This window comes from Seriola lalandi, unplaced genomic scaffold, assembly GCF_002814215.2.
Source record: "Seriola lalandi dorsalis isolate HSWRI2012SDOR001 ecotype SW California unplaced genomic scaffold, Sedor1 jcf7180002054953, whole genome shotgun sequence".
Classification (NCBI taxonomy): Eukaryota; Metazoa; Chordata; class Actinopteri; order Carangiformes; family Carangidae; genus Seriola; species Seriola lalandi.
In genome coordinates this window covers 865,217-877,459 of record NW_019525504.1, presented here as the reverse complement: position 1 = coordinate 877,459, position 12,243 = coordinate 865,217, and positions in this window count along the sequence as shown.

Sequence of the window (12,243 nt, the reverse complement as noted above, 5' to 3'; positions counted from 1 at the left end):
CGATGCAGGTAAACATCAGAACTGGGTCAGAACAAACTGAGAGAGGTGATTTCATTATCTTAGTTTTACCTGTAGTTTCAGCCCAGACTGAGAGAAACTAAAACCTCATCACCATTCAAGAAAAATATCAAAAGGAAAAGAATATCAAAAAGATATTTCCTTCAAATTAAATGTTATAATCATGACAGTATCATCTGGTGATATTAGAAAACAAAATAAAGGGAAGGAAAAAAAATCTCTATAAACAAGAAAATTTAAGAAAATAATCAATGTTTAAAGCTGCACTGACCAATATTTTTTATATTGAATCAATAACAACGAATGAGATGAGTATGTGTAATATGATCGTGTGAAACCTCCCTCAGCTCTACAGAGCTTTTCTTTCAGCTCGTTGTTTTATGTCCAGGAGCTTCAGTTTTGATCATCAGCCTCATTTTCACCTGCAGTTGCTGTGAACACAGTGGAGCATTTAGCAGCTAAAGACCCAGTTATTTCCTCAGGAGCTGGTGTTAAAGAAGAAGAGTTAAAGGGAAAACTGTTAGTGTGTCAGTGCTGTGTTTTCATCAGCTGCCACCAAGAGGCCAAAATGTCAATAAATGCAGCTTTAATTAGAATTTCTGAAACTATAAATTAAGCACAAATCAAGCTAAAAAGGCAAATTAACTCTAGTTAGCCCTTCCCGTTTCCTGGTCCTGAAGTCTCAGGTTCTTTGAATGTGTTTTTGGTTAGATGGCTGAAATAAGGTCTGTGTTTAACAAAAGCTCAAGACATTTTCACGTTTATTCTACAACATAAAATACGTCAGTGAATATCCCAGTCCTGATTTCTTTAAACTTTTTTCCTCTGTTAAAAAAGGAGCTAACTAGTGTCTAAGTGAGACTTAGTGAGGTTGTCAGGGACGTTAAACGTCATCATGTTGAACATGAAAACAGATCTACTCACCAGTCCACCTTTACAGCCTCGTGTTTATATGAACTGTTACTAACTGTGTCAGAGGAAAGGCTTTTTATAGAAGAGATAAGAGCTAAATCAAATTAGTTGAAGTTTAGTGGTGGTGACGGTGAAGTCATGTGACCGTGGTGTAGTTGGTTTATAGGCTAACATTAGCTTTTAACTTCTGCTGATTGTTTTTAGGCTTCAAACATCATAAAGTGGAGTTCATTAGTGAAGATGATCCTGCTGAACTAAACCTGTCGGGATCATAAACTGTTGTTTATTTTCTCTAATAATCCAAAAGACAATGGAAGAATCCCATTGACTTTTAATGGAGGGAACTGGGGTGATGATAACTGCAGGGCTGGACTATAAAAATACATCATCATGCAGAACTGTATTGACTGAATTTTAATTCAAGTTTCAAATCCCGTCAAATTAATTTCACCAATCCCGCAGTCAGAATTATGTTTATTTGTATATTTATTTATTTTTGTATTTATTTGTTAATTTACTTGTGCGCTAGCATATTTCACACGTCTTTATCTGGTAATTTTAGGAAAACCAAAACCTTATTAACTATATAGAACGGTCCAGATGTTCCTGCTGTTAAATGTTTCAGCACATTAGGACGTTTCTCTTCCGCCTGCCAAATGAAACTACTGGGTTAACTAAACTAGGCCCACCTGCTAGCTTGTTCTGGAGCGTCTTAAAGTTTGTTCAGCTCTCATGGAAATGTAGGGGTTTGAACTTTCAATTATTATTATTATGCCACTGCCAGGACCTTCTGTCCATATTGTCCACTTAAAGTCAATGATCTGTCCGGCTTGTCTGGGTGAAAGTAAAGGAAAGAGGTCATGAGAAATAAAGTATTGTTCAGGTATTAAAGGTAAAAACAGCTGCAGGGAAATAAACTAAAAAAAAATTTCCAATCAAATCTCTAATCAACAGCAGTAACAATGATTATCCGAGGATCAATTTCCTGTAGATTTGTGGTTTCTCATAACTGTTAGGTGTAGCACTGCTGGGTTAAGGAGTCATAATTATCACAAAATGTGTCTGAATTTGATTTTATTCTTCCTTAAGCTTATAAAATTTTCTTTCTCTGTTAATATGTTCTCGCACATCCAGCACCGCTAAAATGGGTTTTGTCATTAATGAGCGTCTGTATTCACGAGGCCACGGGGAGCTGAGAGGCAGCGAGTCAGCACTCATCTCTAAAATACAGCTCTGCTGGGTGTTGTCATCTAAATACTGAGCATCAACCAGACCTGAGTCTCCTCAGTCTGCCCACATTGGACTTCATCTCTGGGAAAACATGGAGTGTTGAGGGAGTAGTCGGGTCCTGTGGGTGTAGCGGGCTGTCAAATTAACATCTGTACACATCAAGATATTTGCAGGGAACTTACTCCACACCACAGCTTCAGCACCGGCACATCCAGATCACTCTGTAGCTCTTGTACAGGTTTTTAGACTCTTCTCCCGCTCTGGACACAACTGTGTGAGAATATTGTTTTGTGTGTATGAAATGTAAATATTTTTTTATTGTAATCTTTTTATAAGCAATGTAGCAAGAACAAAGGACCTATACGTATTTAATAGTCTCAACCTACAGCCTAAAGTGTCAGTAATTCTGCATTCGTTGAATTCTGTGCAGTCTTTGTGTAAAATTACAAGGTTTGAAATTGTGTTTTTTTTCTGTCAAAATACTTCTTATACGTTCCCAAACACGTGCAAGGCTACCAAGCGATAAATGGTCACACCAATGCAGTTCTTTTACTTAATAATAATATATAATCTATATAGATTCACTATAGATACTGTATTTAAAGACTGCACATCCCAGAGCACAGGAGGACAAATAAACATGGGCACACTGACATGTAGGGAACCACTGAGGGTCACAATATAAAATCTGTCTGGTGCTGTGTCTCAGTTCAGGGGCTGTATCCTTCAGAGGACATGGGCCAGACAATGTAGCCCATGGAGGATTTCCTGTTTACCCTCGGCTGCTGTTTTATTCACAGAGACCGCCATTATTTTGAAAAGTGGTTACATAGTGATTCATCACTGGCATGCGATGAATCTCGGGCCACATTGTCCAAGAAATGAAGGACACTTTTCTCAGCAGAATTTGAGGAAGCCTTTTCAAATGGTACAACTTTGTGAAGTCCTTCATAGGATGCAGCCCCTGAGCTGAGACACAGATTGGGTCTTGGTCTGGGTCTTGGTCTGGGTCTTGGTCTGGGACTGGCCATGTTGTTGAGATGGTGTCTGGATTGAGTCAACCAGAAGAGTTGAGTGAAGTGACCCCTGATGTCAGCTCTCAACTACATCTCGCAGTCTTACTCAAACGATGGAGTTAGCTCCGGCGTCACCCTGTAAACTCACCCCCCACCCCACCCCCCCTCTGAGGGGAGGACTGGACTGGTGTGTGACATCATCGTGACATCGAATGTGACAGCATCACTACATCAGCAAAACAGCAAGGAACCTGGACAAGAGAATCAGTGAAGACAAGAAACTTCACTATATTAGTGAACTACTTTCACATTCTCCCATTTTATCTGAGTGTGAACTAGATGCTCTAATGTCCTCAAAACATCCCACAATGTAATGAAAACACAAGTGTCCATGGCATGATGAAAACCCGAAACACTCATTTCATAAAATACAGCATCAGTGCAACTGGACATGAGTCACTTGGGTTCAAAATAAAACAGACCTAGAATTTAGCGAAGCAGATAATGAGTAGCACCTACTTAACATGCTGTTTGTCTAAACAGGGCCCAAAGCAGACGAGGGAAACACAGGAAATGAGGACAATTTAAGTAAAAGCAAATGAAACATCTAAAGCCACAGAGACCTAACACCCCCTGACAGTTTACTTGTTTGTGATTCTGCACATAGACCAATATATATTTTCTTTGTGACACTCAGTGTAGTTAGTTTGTTTTCTGCGATGTGTGTAGAGCTGGTCTTTGTTTCGTTAGTAAAATCTGAAATGAGCAGCTGGAGTGGAGCCTTCATCAGCTCAGCCTGTGTACCGTCATCATCAGTCTGGCCCAATATGAAGCCTAGTGTAGCAAACTGGCTGTTCACAGTCTAGCTGTCCTGCCATCCCCTGTGCTGCTACCTCCGCTGCAGACAGACGTCTGGCCACCAACGTCCTTCGCTTGATTGTAGGTTGTGACGTCAGATTACTAAATTTATTAAATACATTTTTAAAAGTCAGGGCAATGTTTAACGCCAATGTCAATGAGATGCAGAGGACTGCCGACAGCTGACGTTGATATTTTGTTGCTTGTAAGTTGTGTTGTTAAGTAACCAAGCGTCCAGTGTCTAAAATACTGACATTCTGGTTGTGAGCAAAACCCAATGTCACCTACAAATCTCTTAAATGTTACTTAAACATCTCTTAAACTCCTCCTAAACGCCTCGTAAACGTCACCTAAACATCACCTGAACGCCTCCTAAACATCTCCTAAACATTTCCTAAACATCTCCTAAACATTTCCTAAACATTTCCTAAACATCTCCTAAACATTTCCTAAACATCTCCTAAACATTTCCTAAACATCCCCTGAACGCCTCCTAAACATCTCCTAAACATCTCCTAAACATTTCCTAAACGTCCCCTAAACATTTCCTAAACATCACCCACATGTCACCCACACGTCACCTAAATTTCTCCTAAATGTCGCCTGAACATCATCTAAACGTCTCCTCAACACCTCCAACACATCATCGTCAAATGTCTCCTAAACATCACAATGTCAGTTAACCAACACTGGACCCTGACGTCCACCCACTTCCCATTTCCAACCAAAGTTTAACGTCTGTCTGACATTATCGTTAGAGTCATAAGAGACGTTAGAGTCCAACATCTGTCTGACGTCTCGTTGATGTCTGGTGCATGCTGGGTATGACCTTGCTCCTCACCACCCGCCCCCTCACCCACCTGTGTGCTGAGTTTCTTCATATTATTAAAAGTTAATATTGATGTTTGCTCTCTTTCAAGGAAATGGATACATGGATGGAAAAATGCTGTTAATTTGATTAAGTCTGACACACATGAAGAAATTCTTTACATTAAATACATGTATTTCATTGACTGTTAAAAAATGTAGCAGATTAATCACATTTCCTTTGTAGTATTATTATTCCTTCGTGTTCCTTGTGAAAGTGACTTTCCACTGTTTTTAAAATAAACTTTAAAAAAAAATAAAGCAATCAGATATGAATACGCTTCTTTTTCTCTCTAATTACAGAGTTTCTCAAGAGATTGTGGATGTGAAATCAACTATTCTGAAAGTGTTCCCTCATGCAAATATTCTGATAACATCCCTTTATCTTTTTCCTCTAAAAATCTGCAGTGACTCTAAAGCCTCAAAGGGAAAACGTACGTTCACTAGTATATAAAGCTGTCATATCATCACTGAACTTTAATTAGCTGTACACCATCAGACTCAGTGTGCCGCGATCTGAAGTCTGTCCTCTGGGCTGACGGCACCTGGCATTTCACCTCCGTCTCTTTACCCCGGAGGTCTGACAGAGGAACCCCGTCAGTGTGGGACTCCCTCACGTGGCTGGACTGTCGCAACATCTCACCAGTCTTCAAGTCACATGTGGACCTGGTTCCAAAAATGCCAGGAACCGGATACTTATCACTTCCTACATATCTGCCAGGACCTGTCTACGTGACTGCATTAACAAGCGCGTCCATTTGTTTTAGCTGGTGTCCACAGCCTCACGTGAGGGAGAGCTGGTGCGCCCGCGGCAGCTCCAAGAGTTTAAAATGTACTCGATGGCTAACATCACAACAGTGTGAAGGACTGACCACGGTAACGGTTCTCGACAGGAAGGAAGCAAAGACAGTTTCTGTGTTTTTAGTTCTGGTTTAAACTTTTCTTTCATACCTCCTCTTTGATTTAATTCTTTTCTTTTCTTTCTTGTCATGAGATTGGTTTCTGTGTTGAATGTGTTGTAACACATCATCTCTAACAAAGGGAACCTCCTCAGTGTGGAACTGATGATCAACCACTGCGCTGCCATTACCACTGTTTCATGTGGTCTAATTTCACTGTGATGTGTTAGAGGACGGCAGCGTCTCAGTGGGACTCCTGTCAGAACACCTCACCAGCCTCCACATCACAGGGAGTCAGCCTTCAGATTCTCCGCTGGTACAGACACCCCCAGAGACGCCACAAGACTGTGGCGGTGTATGATGTCATCGTGACATCACACGTGATCGCTGCGAGGAACGCTACATCAGTGGAACAGCAAAGACCCTGGATGAGAGACTGAGTGAATCATCCTGTGTTACAGTAGGCTGAGCACAGTGCTGGAGTAAATCATGTAGATAACTGAGTTATCCTGAGTCTCTCAGGTTTCTTTAAAGCTGGTTTAAAATTCATCTGGAGCTGTTGTCATAGTAACAAGTCCTAAAGCCCAGACCAGTGACAGTACATCTTATTGACAGAGAAATCAATCTGATGGTAAATATTTCATGGCAGTGAGACCAGCAGTTATTAAGATATCACAATTATCTGTGGTGGCCCAATGGCCATTCGGGCGTTATGAGTCCTCATGTCCTCAGTCTCATGTTTGACTCCCTTTACTGCATGTCTCTCCCCCCACTGTCTCCCCCATATGTGCTGTCTTTCTCCGCTCTTCCTGTAGAAAAAAGACTTAAAAATAACTTAAAGATATCACAAGTATCTGGAGTGAGGTGATGAAGGGACTGACATCACTGTCTTTACACTTTGCTGCTACTGGGCTAAAATCCTGCACCGTAAGACTCTGTGCAAAAGGTGTCCAGATATCTTTAAAGCACACACACACACACACACACACACACACACACACACACACACAGTCAGCAGGCCGTGAGGCATCCAAATCCCAGCAGTGTTGAAATCCTGGGCTCTGCTGAGAGAGGAGTCCTGCTGAATGAGTGTTGCTGAAGAGGCTGTAATCAGGAGCAGCACAGCAGCCGCAGCACATCAGCACATTTACCTCCTGTCTGCACCTCACCCTCCACCTGTCTTTGATCTTCCACCACCTTATCCCCACTGCTGCCTGTCCTTTCACCGGGTGTCATCCGCCCATTCACACTGAAGCTGGACCCCACCAGCTTTACACACATCAGCTACGGACAGACGCACAGACCAAGTCAAAACACAGGAGATCGTGTCATTTCACCACGTTCACCCAGTGCTGTGGCGGAACCACTTTCTCTGTGTGTGTTAATGAGCTGTAAAATATTAAAATGATATGAGGATGTTGTCGTGTGTACAGTATGTTTTTTTTCTTTTCTCCACAAAATACACACTCATACACACACACACACACACACACACACACACGTTCACACAGAAAAACCTAGTCATATAAACACATTACTCCAGCTGTCAGCATGATTCAAATCTCTCTCTCTGTCTCTCTCTTACACACAAACACACACACACACACACACACACACACACACACACACACACACACACACACACACACAGTCTTCTGCCCCTCAGGGGAGTCTTGATCTCTGAGGTGAAGTATCGTTCTGAGGGCCTGACCATGACCAGAGGCTGGAGCTGTCCACACTCATCCCAGTACTCATCACAGACCCCCATACACACACACACCTCCACCCCATCACACACACCCCTGCTGACAACACACGTCAGGGGAACTACACCTCAAGTCTGGAACACAAGTGAAAGGGAAAGTAGGTGAGTTGTGAGCAGAGTTTTCGCTTGAGTGGAGGTTACAATTTATGGGGATTAAGAAAGACGATGCGACCAAGTGAAAAACATTCCAGCGTCACGTCCTCTTGTTAGAGCACTGCAGATTATCATGTCATTTCTCTGAAGTTAAGATTAAAGTCTGTTCATTCAAAGTTTAAAAAAATACCCACAACCCTGCATGCCTGTCTCTCTCTCACTGCAGCTATAATAAAAAAACAAAGGTCACATCCCTGTTTATCTAGAGTCATAGAAAATATCAACCATTTGTTTGAAATTTTGCCATAAATGTTGTGTGAAGTCTTGAATAATGGCTAAAAAAGTGTTTTGAGAGGTCACAGCAGCCTTGACCTTTGACCTTTAGGAGTCGGAGGTTGAAGGTTGGGAAGCGCTGCTCTACACAAACAGAAGTGTAGAGAGCAGGTGTGATGGTTTTAGGGGGCATTACCTGCTGGAACTCATCTCATTTATCTGACTTCGTCTTCTCTCTGATGTGTTTTAAATGCTTTTTTTCCTGATCATATAAAAATCAACACGCTACGTGAGATTTGATGCAATAACGCAAAATTACAAAACCCTCTGAGTTCAGTGTCTCAGCTTCCTGCCGCCCGGACGAGTCACTGTGGTTCGTATCGTGTGTGATGAAGCAGTAGGTGTGTATCATGTGTTAAAGCGGCTAATCAGAATGAAAAATGTCAGATTTAATGTGTTTCTGGATTACACACCCACTGGCTTTTGTATTTGAACTCAACACAGTAATTAGCTCTAATAGCTTGTTCATATCACGTATAAATGCTACCAGGCAGCTCTGCGATGAGCCACATGCCCAGCAGCAGCACGCCGCTCTGTAATCACACCTGCAGCTTCGGCCTCCAGGACCAGGAGACTGTTTACAAAGGTTTTTATCATGTGTGAGTAATCTGCCTCTCTCACCTCCCGTCTGCAGCCACGGTCAGCAGGAAGGGACTCAGCTTTACAGCCGCAAACAAACACGCTGATATCTCATCGTTTAATCTGAGGGGGCTGAAGGGAATCATATCAAATATTTACAGCACGTCAGCAAAGACAGGTTTTATCCATTTAAAGCCCCGCAGCAGTCTCTTAGCAAATTTAACTCATGATTACTACAAGGAGGCCGTAACCCAGCACAATACAGCAACACGAGCTCGGTGTTCACTGATCAGCCGCAGTGTGTTTACACAGGGTTTAATGATGGACTGCAGGAGACTGAATGTAGCTCTGAATGGATGTCTTTTTATTTCACAATAATCAGCAGTGACCTATGGAGGACCAGGGATGTCACAGGAAAAGTACAACAGCATTTCTTCAATCTCATATCTCAACAGACATTAAAAAAAGGAATTGTAAAAAGAATTTATAAATGAACAATTAATGCATAAATAAATACTTTAGATCAAAAAATAGATTTACGAAAACAACATAATACTCTCTCGCATAACAGGATTTCCCTTTACCATTTCCATTTCCTTTTTCCTGCTGCTTTTCCTTTTCCTATTAGTTCATCGTTAGCGTAGTCATTGAACCTTTCTGTGACACTCTGGACCTTCAGTGGTTAAACCAGTCAAAACTAATTGGTCATGGGGTGCAACAAGCTCTCTGATTGGTTGCATATATACAACTGAAGTATTCCTTAGTAAAGAAACAGAACAACAAAAACAAAACAGTGGCCGAGTTGTAGCTAAAAGTTACATCATACAGTATGTCCTTCATTAATAATGTACCCACTGCATAACTGTTGGGAGTCAGTACCAGACATTGTCACAGGTTCATTATTGGTCACTTCTACAAAGGTTTTCTAAGCATGAAAATAGCGGGAACCAAAATATAATCACCATAATGTTTTTCTAGAGGTAAGAATTCAGCTATTTGGTCCAGTGGTCCAGGAAAATCTTAAAAGTTGAAGGAGATTATTTTTTCCAGAATGGAAGTATACACAGAGTGATAAGATGAAATGTAATTAGTGGAACTGAGGCTGCCATCTTTCCTCCTCTGTGCAGAATCAAACCAACAAAGAGAGGTATCTCTTAAAAACCTATTACCAACACATTGATGAGTCTCATTGTGTAACTGGGTGATGTGTTCCTTCATCACCATGAACACACACTGTAGTTTCATTTTCCCACACACACCTGCTACCAGAATACTCACTAGATGTGGATTAATCTGCCCGTGAAAATAGCCCCCAACAAATTGCACCATTTCCTTCTGTTTGAGGAAAGTCTGTTAAACTGCAGTGGTCAGCTGTTTTGGGATATTACTGAGATTTTTTATTTTATTTTACAGGGAGACTATATTACTGTGAGCCGTTTTACAAACCAGTGGGTTTGTAGCTGAGAGCCACAGACAGGAAGTTAGACAGGACTGAAAAGTGGTCTAATACACTGACCCTTTGAAGAGTGAATGATAATAACATCGTACTCGGTCGTACAGTACTGTATGAATATGAGCCAAACACTTGAGACTGTGTGTGGTCCATCAACACGAGTGCAGAGAGAGCTTTGATGAAAAGATAGAAACAAGTGGGATTACTGGAAATTGGTTTCTCTCGTAGCCTCTCATCATCTTCTTCACGCTATTCAGGCGTGAACAATTAGTTGATACAGTTGCTTAGCAACAGTAATAATATATGTTTCCCACAGGAAATTAGGTCTCTAGTGAACTTAATTCCCATCAATGTGTTAAAGTGATAATAACTTTAAATGAAGTAAGTAAGTTCGGGGTGTTTGATTGACTGACAGGTGTCTCCACCAATCACAGTCTGTTGTGGTGGTTTCTGCTTGCTCGGCTTCAAACGGTCACCCAGTGGTTATGATGATGTTGAAACTAAATCACATTAACATCCCCTCAACTAAAACTAAAGTGCAAAACCTCCAAAGGAAGGCGCCCAGGAGGCATCCTACTCAGATGCCCCAACCACCTCAACTGGCTCCTTTCGACATGAGGGAGCAGCGACTCTAATCCGAGCTCCCTCCCAATGTCAGAGCTCCTCACTCTAAGACTGAGCTCAGCCACCCTACAGAGGAAACACATTTCAGCCACTTGTATCTCATTCTTTCAGTCACTACCCAGAGCTCATGACCAGAGGTGAGGGTCGGACTGAAGATCGACTGCTAAAATGAGAGCTTTGCCCCTCTTTCTTCACCATGGGGTACAATGTCTGTAATGCTTATGCTGCATTGATCCGTCAGTCAATCTCCCGCTTCATTAACCCTGACTCGTGAACAAAACCCTAAGATACTTTGGGCAGCAACTCACCCCCAACCTGCAGGGAGCAAGTCCATCGTTTTCTGGCTGACAGCCACGACCTCAGACTTGGAGGTGCTGACTCTAATCCCAGCTACTTCACACTTGGCTGCAAATCGTCCCAGTGAGCACTGAAGGTCTCGTTCTAATGAAGCCATCAAAACCACATCATCTGTGAAAAGCAAAGATGCAAACTGGATGATGTTTTCTATTACTGTAATTGGGGATGTGATGTTAATTAACACATCTGATGTTACAGACCAATCTCCACTTGTAATGAATCCAGCATCATTAAACGGGTTTCTGTTTCTGTTCAGAGTCTCTCAGCTCCTGGATCAGGTTAGAGAAAGATCTTTGAGACCTAAAGCAGCTCTGCTCTCGTCCTTCTGTGACACCCGCTGTCACATAATGAAGTGAAACTAAACTGCAGGTCATGTGTTCAGTCATTCAACAGGACACTGGCTCACAGTGCTGGGGTCTAACAGCTGTCACTTCACAGGAAAACACCAGATACTGGACTAGCACAGTCCGGATCATTATCTTATCTTATCTTTGATCATAGTTTGATGTTTGCATGGAATTCTTATATTGGGTGTCTGAAATCAATTAATGATAATTATTAAAAACTCATTCTTCTGACAGTAGAATGTGTGATACATTCCTCAGACACTCCTGATAAGGTCAAGATTATAATTAGCAATGTTCAGTGACAACACTCAAGATAGCATCAATTGAAATCAATAAAACTGTAGCCGCTCAGTATAATCCTTGTTTTACTGTAGAGGACAAAGTCACAACTGTGAGCGGTGGAATAATAACAGAGTATTGTAACAAACACTGTAACATCGTTGCTTTAGTGCAACATGTTGAAACATTAGTATGAGAACTTTATAGTAACATTTGAATTTGTACTACAGAGAAATAACATTCACTTACAACTGTACAGTGATTATTCAATGTTAGTGAATCATTCACATTTTATATATATATATATATATATGTGTGTGTGTGTGTGTGTATATGTATATATGTATATATACTGTATATATATATATGTATATATACATACATACAGGCAATTACCTACAGGCAATTTAGTAGCCAATTAACCTAATGGCATATTGTTGGACTGTGATATGCACACACCGATGTGCTATACAAATCTAAAAGTCTTAATGTCAACAAACTTTATTACGTTTTAAAGCTTTGATGCAGCCATTGTCTCGTGGTGTAACCAGGAAGTGAACAGCTCTGGTAACACATCACATATTTCAGTGAGAGCCTTTATCATTTCAATATT